This window comes from Tetrao urogallus (genome assembly GCF_951394365.1).
Source record: "Tetrao urogallus genome assembly, chromosome: 12".
NCBI classification, from domain to species: domain Eukaryota; kingdom Metazoa; phylum Chordata; class Aves; order Galliformes; family Phasianidae; genus Tetrao; species Tetrao urogallus.
This window is the reverse complement of record NC_136825.1, coordinates 12,831,046-12,839,782: the sequence shown is the minus strand read 5'-3', so window position 1 is coordinate 12,839,782 and position 8,737 is coordinate 12,831,046.

Genomic DNA, 8,737 nt, shown 5'->3' with positions numbered 1-8,737 from the left:
TCTAATTTCTAGCGCTTCTGGCATTCATTGACATTCAGCCATTAGTACTGCTAGTTCTTTTTCAGTCTTCTAATAGTGTTTTAATGCATTTATAGCCCTTTGTGCACTGCAATCCCCACGAGTCAGTTTTCTTTTGGTGGGCTGATATGTGGTATTTCCTCTGACATCTGTTGATGCCCAGGCTTCCAACCAACAGAGCAGCAGCTGACTCAGCGTTCCTGGAAATTCCCATTTTTTTCCTTGGATCTCCTGCTCAACACATATATTCACACACACTGTTCTTTGAGTTCTGCTGTTAATTTTATTATAATGTATTCCCAAGACTGCTCATCTTCGCTTTTCTGCCAATGCTGCTTTTGGCAATGAGCAAACGTTAGTTATTCATAAGTTCCATTTGTGCAAGTCAATTTATTACTCAGTAGGCCTGTTATGGTCACTATGGACATGTTAGAGCCTTTCACACAAAAAGTTGCTATGTTGGATTGTGTTAGATTGGACAAACATCTAGAAGTTTCTGCTCCTTCTCAAATACATCTAGATTTCTATGAGAAGAAGAGATTTTTGTTTCTCTCTTTCTCTCATTACATGCATTATTTTTTACTAACCCTCATTCTGTAAGAGCAATACAAAATACATTTTATTCAAAAAAATGGAACATGAATTACAGCCTTATGAGCTGCTCTGGAATGTAGGTGCTTCCTTTAAGCTCTCAAAAGATGTTACTTCTGGAAGCAAAAACCTTATTTCTTCTCTGTGACACTTTGTTGTTCAGCTGCCTTGAAAGAGCCGTTTAAGGCGCTGATTGTTTCTGATGGTGATGGCAGTTGCTCCAGAGAAATATATGACTGTGGTTTGAAGATGAATATATGGCATAAATTATAGCACGAGTAACTTTTCTGTGATGTGTTAGGCTTCACCCATTTGTTTCACAAAGGCACATAAACAATTCTATACTGCTATTTTAAGCTGACATTACAACCAAGTACTCATCTTTTCTTACTTACATGGCTTGCAATTACTTTTCAAATTTCTTCATAAATAGTATGTAGTCTTTATACTGTGTGTTCCTTTCCATCATTTCGGTGATTTATTGTTACTCACGGGACAGTTGTGCTTGCAGCTCCTTATGTTTGCAAACTTACTACAAAAGTGCAAATGTTTAGAATTGTGCAGATGCGACTGTGTGCCTGACTGCCTGCTTGTTGTCCTGACAACATGCATGTTTTGAATGACTGTATGCAGACACGGAGCAGTGTAGGATGCTACAAATGTGGACCTTGGGAAAGGTATGGAGAAGACAAAGTTAATTATTGCCATTAAACACTGTAGAACTACCAGAAGAGGAAAAATAATCAGCTTCAATATATTTACCCTTAAAATAAATAAATATATATATATATCTCTCTCTTATAGTGATTAACCTTTATCGTGTAAGTCCTTTGTAAGTCATTAGTGTTGTAACTGTGCACATATGTGCCTGCTTCTAAAAACAATTCAGTCATAATCTCGTAATGTTGAATTCTACCTGGCAGTTTTATTTGAGCTTAATTTCTTTTTCTTCTAATGCTGCTAGCTGGCGAGTTATGAGACAGGCATCAGCTGAAAGCACCAGGGGAAGGGCAGGTATTGGCAGTGGCATAAAAGCAGAAGGGGAGGAAAAAGAATAGCTATTGTAGCATTTATCAGTATACTGCTAATAGTCTGCTCAGACACAACTCCAGAGTACCAACATTCATACTGCAATTTCTTTCAAAGGTTGGAGCTATCCATTTCCAGGGTTACAAGACAAAAGTCTAAATCTTCCAGATATTATAATAGAGCTGTTTTATTGAATTGTTACAGGAAGAAACCTTAGAACTTTTTCCTTAGATATAAATATTTTAATTCAGTTCCTTTGGAGGGCATGTGAATGTAGGCAACTGACATTCTTAGAATGCACTTCTTAAGGTAGTTGATGTCTACATGTGAAAAGAAAACCATCTGTAGCCAAATATTCTAGGCAAGTAAGAGAGGTAAGTGGCTTTTAATTTAGGGCTTGATTTTTGACCATCCAGTGAAGTGTAAGAAAGGCTCTTGTTAGTTTCCATAGGTTCTTTATTGTAATTTCAGTGAAGGAAATTTTATTTTATGCAGCCAGGTGGAAGGTGAGGGATCCAAGTGCCATGTTCCCTAATGGAGGGATGGCACCAGGCCTTGCTGCATAGAGAGCTGCTCTGGCAAACTTGTGAAGTCCAACTTAAGGGAAAAAAGAAAAGCAACAAAAAAGTGGGTAAGGCTCTTATTGATCTGACATTAGCAGATCTGTGGTCTATTGCTTCTTTTCTATCTGAGGAATTGAATTAGAAACTTAGTCACTGTTTTCTTTCAAGCTGATATGCTTCAGGTTTTGTCCATGGCGTTCATAAAAGAGCTTTCTCCTTTTGTGCAAAGTAATTGCTAAGCAAGGAGAGGGAACTTTGGTGAACAACAGAGTATGTCAAAGACAAAATTTTATAACGTCCAAAAATACACCTCAAAGCGGTTATATTTACCCAGAAATTTCCTTAAGAGAAAGAAGGAATTCATTAGAAAATAAAATGCTTTTCATGTACTTAAATTCTCCATTTTGATGTTACTAAAGTCAATTAGACTGTTTCAACTCTAACGTTGTGTTGGGAGGATTGCGAATGAAGAGAATCAACGTTTGGAATTGAGAAAATGAGCCATAACTTTCAATTCCAGTTGAGAAAATAAATTAAAATATTTACTTGTATTGAAAACCTGTATTTTCGTCCAACTACTTAAATCAATGTATTTGCTCTTTTGAGAAATCCTGTTTTCTGAAATTAAGCTGTCACTGAATTTTCAGTTGGAATTTTTTTGCTTGTAACTGCATAACAGAGGCAGTTAACTAGGATCACTGATAGAAACCCATTCAGTCAAAAGATTAGAACACTGAGGTGGGTACAGATTACATTAGAAAGCACTTGTCATATTCAATATTATTGTCAGAGAAAATATGATGGGAAAAATAAGGAATACCATATCAGTATTCTCAGTTGGAAGCTCTAGATATTATTATTTTATGGATTTTGCATCAGTCATTCTTCTATAGTCAGTCATGTATGCTTAGATTTATGCAAGCCCAGTGAGAACATTTTAGGAAAATACTAACTTCCAGTGGAGTGGTTTATCACAGTTAAAGTTAACAGTAATAATTGCAATTTTTAAAGGCAAGTATCATTTGGAAATATATGATAACTATAATAAGTATACAGATTTACTAGGTTTTGTTGTTCTCACTAGCTGGTCTTTGAAGGGAAATATTTTTGTGTGCACGTTTCTGTTGTCTGCTTTGTGTCAGAAAATGCATGTAAAATGCTACCAAGTCTGACACCTACTTTGTCTCCAGTGTTTTCCTTGTGTGAAGGAGTACCCAGCTGCATGGAAATAGGAAAAATGCTGCTTCTTACAAGCTTCCAGCCTACTGGAGGATATTCTCAGCTGAAGTCAATGGAAAGGAGTAACTATGCTTGTTTTATGCCAGATAAATACATACAAGAAAGTCTTAGCGCTCCGTTTTGGTGACAGTTTCTGGCAAGTAAAAAGTGTAGGTGAAATCAGTTTTGTTTCCTCCCAAATATTTGTACGAGATTTTGCCATATTCCTTTTTCACCCAATTTTGTGGATGTAACCGATGCATGGTTTCCACTGTCTTGAAATCTGAAGAACAAACTTTTCACTCTCTGATAGCAGCTGTAAAAGGAGAGACTCTTCTAATTATGAACAAAAAATGTAACATTTATCATTAAAAAGCTAAAATGGAGACTCATTTACAAGAGAATAAGCTTTGTCAAGTGCACTTTTGTATTGAAATATTTTGGAAAAATCTCTTGCTGAAGATTTTTGAAGACAGACGCATAGAAAGATAATTTCATTTTTTGACATGTTTTACCTTTGCAAAGTTACTGGGCTGTTGACAGGTACAACAAGACGTGCTACGCTTACATGCTATTAGTGCAGTAGGCTTTGAAAAATGTCTAATGCATTGGCATATCTGACAATTTAGGGTATTAGTTAACAGTAAGACTCAGTAAATAGAGTGAATTTTAGCTGCAACTGCTGACTTGAGCGTTCAGTCAACATCTGCAGTACAGGGCTGAACTATATGCAACAAATAATGCCATTTTATGCTGTAGAGATGGAAGCTGGCATTATATGCCGTGTATGGCTCAGTCTGAGAGCAGTGGTAATTGCAATATATTGAAGTTTTGCATTGTAATAAAAATAGAGACCATTAGTGGATACCATTTATGTCATTAGTATTTAGTGTCTGCGTGTTGCAGCTTTTTTAGTGCTCGTAAAACTGTCTCTGCTTGCAGATATGTGACAGCACTGATATAAATCTAAATGTTTGGAAATCCGTAAGACATAAAAGATAGATAGTAAATAGGGGCATAACACTATAGACAAAACCTTAATAATTTGGCACACAAATGTTTATATATTTGCATGTCTAATGCAGTGATTAGCATACTGGTGATCACATTTGTACCATGGAAGACCTTGATGAAACAGACAGCAACAAATAAGGTAAAACTTAAGCCTGTTGTACAAAAGCAGCAGAGAATTCTTTCAGGTTGCAAATCAGAGCTTTAATGTTGGAAGGTGCATCAGCTATGTATGTTTGGTGGGATACTGGTTTTCCTTTTTATAGATGTTATTGGTAATGACACCTGTTCCACTAACTAGTATTACAGTTATTCCTAAGAAGTAATTATAAGAAGTATAAAAGTGAGAATAAAGCAGATGGGGAGCACTGGGACTGAGATTGGATGGGATTTCTTTAACAGCAACAGAGCCAGCCAGCATGGGGAAGATTAACCAATGTTCAGACCAAAGCAGCAGGAACTTGGTTGGCAGGAGAACTGGCTGAGAAAGACATCTTTGTAGTGTGGGGGTGGGACAAGTCCAGGAGCACAGCCCAGGAGATTTCCCTGAATCCTGAATGCCAGCTGAACGTTACAGGCTGTGTTGTTTGGAATTCCCAGTGTAAGGTTTTCATTTAAGAAATCCAAGAAATTCAGAAGTCAAATCTCCATGCAGAAGTTCTCTGGGAAAGCCATCCTCTCTCCTTGATTTCAGGAGTGCCCATTTTCAGTTGTTTGAGAAGTTCCCACCATGGCTGATTTGCCTCTAAAAGAGGAGCGCTTTGCTGTCTTTTTATTTCTCTATGAAAGTGATGGATTTGAAGCAAGAGGTTCTCAGACTTTTCTTCTGTACCCTCTGTCTGTGTCTTCTCCAGCTCTGACCTTTACGTCCTGGAAACACACTCGAGGTTGGTTACAGAACTCATGAGGGATTTGGAACTCAAACAAATTATGCCGTACTGAGAGAACACAGAAAACAATAAAAAAAACATTTCAGTCATTTGGAGTGAAGGACAGGAAGCACTGTTAGAAAAAGCATCTTTCCAATTACATTTCCTTTCAGAGGAAAGTTTTATCAATGTTTTTAGTTTGATATGTGTATTAATGCTTAACATTAAGCATTAAGCAACGTTAGCTTCTGTTTCAGAAGAAAAGAAAACCTTTGAAAAATGTGAATCTCTCCACTACACAATAAGCAGTGAGCAGGGTGGGAAAAATGATGGTATAAATGATGGTGGGTGTGAACATCTGCAGAAAGCTTGGGGCTTACAGTAGTACATGTTAAAGTTAAACAATTAAGTGCTTTTCTGGAGCTCAAGTAGTAAGCAGAACTGAGACATAAGCCTTCAGTACAGTGAACGTAAATATTTCAGTGTCTCTTACAATCTAATTATGGGAAGTGTTACAGTGGAAATCTTACTGCTCCTTTCCAAAATATATTTTTGTCTGTTTATCTGTCAAAACAAACTGAAATGTAAATCTCTACAATGTTTTCAATCTTTGAAGCATTCAGTACAGCTATTTATATTCACATAAATTCTGAAATCTTCTGAAACTTTGTAGCTCTGATTGCAGAATTCAGTGTTGCTTCTTAGCACACTGAATACTGATGGCTTTGAACACAGTGACAATGCGGCTATGAGCACCACCCTGCTGAGAGACATTTCTAAAGGAAAAGTGAATTTTATATTGAAGTTTTTGGTTGATTTTTAGAATTAGGGAGAACATTGAAGTGCATAAAAATTGTTTAATTCTTCTGTCCTCTGCTAAATTGCTTGTTGCTTTTTTTTATCCAGCAGGTACGAGAGCAGAGACCACTTTCTGAGGCCATTCTGTAGGCAAGTTTGTACTAGAACCACTAGGGGAGGGAAATCATAATACAGCTGAACAGGTGAGTTTTGAGGTAGAGATAATATATGCCTGACTGGACCTGTGCACGCTTACTAAATGCACACGTAAAGGAAGCAAATATATGAGAACGATTTTTAGAGGAGTTCTTTGCTATTGCATCGTAAGACAGAAGACAGTTTGGATTTCTAGCAAAAGGTGGGGAGTCTGACAAAATGCCTAACTTCAGCTAACGTGCACTGGAATAATTGTACTAACTATAGTTCCCAGAAAGCCCTGTATGAAGTCTCAGTTTAGCATACTCCATTAAACAGGACATGCAGATGTGATGCTTTGAGCTGGAAATGAATGTTGAAATGGTGGTATCTATCGGACTACATAAACAAATTTTCTGTTCTCAGTAATGTGTTTTCTCTTGCTGTGTTTTCTTAGACCTGTTCTTTAGGTTCACTTTTGCTCTGCTAGGTGATCCTTGCTGTAAAGTTGCTCTCTTGTACTTCCTCATATCTTGCGGGTAGACAGTGTATCATCCCTGATTCTTATGGGACAGTCAGCCTTATTAGGTTACCCAAATTGCTACAGGTCACAGCTGAGATGTATTGCTGGAATTTAATAGGAAAGCTTGCCCAATACAGACTCAGCTGTTCTTACTGCTTGTTATTGCTTTCATGAGAAGCACAGGAGATTATTGAAAGATATGTTTATAAAATATACAGTGCAGTACAGCTACATGCTAGCTTTATGCCAAATTAGGTCTTGAACTTGAATGGATTCAGGCATCTACTGCAGTGTAGATTACAGTTCTCTGTGTGACCTCACACATGTAGGTTGGCCTCCTCCTGGCTTATTTAATCCATCTGCAAAATGGAGAAAAACAAGTACTTCAGTAAAAAAACAGGTATGCATCTGGGCCCAACTGTCCTGGGTAAATAAATTACGGATAAGGCAGTGGCTCAACTGAAGGGATAATAAAGAGGAAATGCAAGTCTCTTTGTCTTCTCCACACATTTATCGTTAACCTAGTGGTGTGCTCCTTTAGATTTATTGGCTATGTTTAGTCTCACTGGACTTCCAGCAGAACAGATGTGGAGTCATTGGCTTTTCCTGCAATTCAGTGCACTTGAAGCACTGTGCGGTTTGTCTTATTGGAGGAAGCCCAGGCAGTGGGTTTTACTGACTTGTGAATGAATCAATAAAGCATGTTCCCATAGGTTTCTGAATTGTCTCATTCATTAAGAATGGAATTGGGCAGTGGAAGATTGATTTTTGTGACAAATCGGCTATTTTTTCTTTTCCCAGCAGACCTTCATTTAGACAGTGGATTTCTGGAATCACAAAGCTTCATCAAAAATATTGTGCAGCTTTTAAACTGCAGCAAGAATTATGGTAAATAGTTTAAATGTCCCATTTTGCAACACTTTTGAGAGCTCAGAATGACATGAGAGTTATCGTTAGCAATCCAAATTAGTTGACTTAAATTGGTGGAAAGGTGCTGAGCTCCCACAGCTGAGGGATGTATCTCACAGTATTTGATGCATGCAGGCAAGAGATATTTGGACAGAGAAGCTTTCACACAGAAGTGTTACCTATTGTGTGTAACTGAGGATCACGTCTTTGTTTATCATAATGGCTTATGACAGTTCTTGACAGTTGTGATGTGTGATATATTCTGCTTCAAATGCAGTCGTGCCATAGAAGCACCTAAGTAATCACAATTGTATAGGCATGGAACCAGTTCAATTTTTGGCAGTCATTTTAAATGTACTTGTATTTTGCTTAGTAGCCATGTGTCTGTGCAACTCTGAAAGAACTTACCTTTACTAATGTGTTTCATGTGAAAATACTTTACCTGCTTGGCACAAACAGGCTACCTGGATTTCACTTAATTGAGTGACAGTATGCATTTAGGTTGTAGAATTCACAGGTAGTGTGATGTTCACCCTGGATCCTATGCTCTTAATGTGCAAATATGCATTTCCAGCATTTTGAACCAATGTTAATTTCACACACAGGCTGGGGAGAGATAGGGGCAGTGCTGCATAAGCAGCTCCCAGTTTTTATTCATTTTTAAGTCCAGTCAAGTAAGGATTTGGAACTGTCATATCCTAGAGGAGCCCGGAAAAAACAGGGATAAGTGATAGTGCTGAGCCCAGACAAAAATCAGCTGAATCAAAATCAAGAGCAGCTTCAACAGTTGAACTTCTAAGCACAGTGTTTTATTAAGAACTGATAAATTGCCGCACATTACTTTTTATGTTGGTGCTCTTGTAAGATGTTGGCTAGCAATAAGTTGCTACAGTATTCCAAAATGAGCCTAAACCACATAGGTTATCATAACATACATTCTCATCTGCTGTGCCCACAGAAGATAATAGTATTAACCAGTAATTCTCCTGAGAGGCAGTTACTTTAATTTTCTAGTAATTACTATTTAAGAATTGATTCGTGTTACCTACATATCAAGTGTTCAGGAATCATCT